This window comes from Ranitomeya variabilis, chromosome 4, assembly GCF_051348905.1.
Source record: "Ranitomeya variabilis isolate aRanVar5 chromosome 4, aRanVar5.hap1, whole genome shotgun sequence".
NCBI lineage: Eukaryota > Metazoa > Chordata > Amphibia > Anura > Dendrobatidae > Ranitomeya > Ranitomeya variabilis.
This window is the reverse complement of record NC_135235.1, coordinates 382,826,883-382,827,955: the sequence shown is the minus strand read 5'-3', so window position 1 is coordinate 382,827,955 and position 1,073 is coordinate 382,826,883.

The following is a 1,073-nucleotide window of genomic DNA, read 5'->3' as shown; positions in this document are numbered from 1 at the left end:
CTTTCTTATGTTGGATGTGTTATTGTTTTATTTCTAGAATAAAATCTTATCTCCTATCCACAGGATCACCCAAAGTGGTGCTAGTACTTTGTGAACCCTTCAGAAAATTCAATATTTTTTTGAAAATTTGACCTATAATTACATCAGATTTTCACATAACTTCTAAAAATACTGTAGATAAAGAGAACCTGCTCAAACAAAGGAGTAAAAATACATGTAATATTAAATGAGGAAAATGATTTAATATCACGTCTGTTAGGCCTCACACAGATGTCAGTTTTTCTCACGCAAGAGAAAAACGGGCCAGTTATTTTCATCAGACTTTGATCAGAGTGTAGGCTATGTGCACACGTTCAGGATTTTTTGCGTTTGTTTTGACCGTTTTCCATGGAAAAAAATGCTAAAAAAAACCCCGCACACATAAGCATCCCATCATTTTTAATGCATTCCGCAATTTTTGTGCACATGCTGTGGTTTTTTTCCGTGAAAAAAAAATTCATTGCGGTAAAAAAAACACAGCATGTTCATTATTTTGCGGATTTTTTGCGTTTTTGCAGCTAATTATTGCATTGGGAAGCTCCGGACAAAAGAACAAAAAATCTGCAAAAAAAACCCCGCAAAATGTGAAAAAAACGCATGCGGATTTCCTGCAGAAAAAGTCCGGTTTTGTTCAGGAAAATTCTGCACACTTTCCTGAACATGTGCACATAGCCTTAGTGCCAACAGTTTTTCTTTTATGTGAAGATAAAAAAAAGTTTCTTCACCTTCTCCTTTCTAACAGTCTATAAAAAGCAGACAGCAATTGGATGTAATTTTTTCACAGACCTATAAACGTATGCTGCCGAATTTGTCCTGACACTTAGATCAAAAGTGGACAGGTCTCTGTGATTTTCCTCAGAACACTTGGTCAGTGAAAAATCATGAGCATGTGAATGGCTCCATAGAATATCATAAGTACAAGTGCTATATGTGAAAATCATTATTTGCACTCATATGCGAATATCAGACATCTGAAAGAGAGAGAATTCATTGTTCCATCAATAATGGCAAATTGTTCTGCCCCAATTATAGGC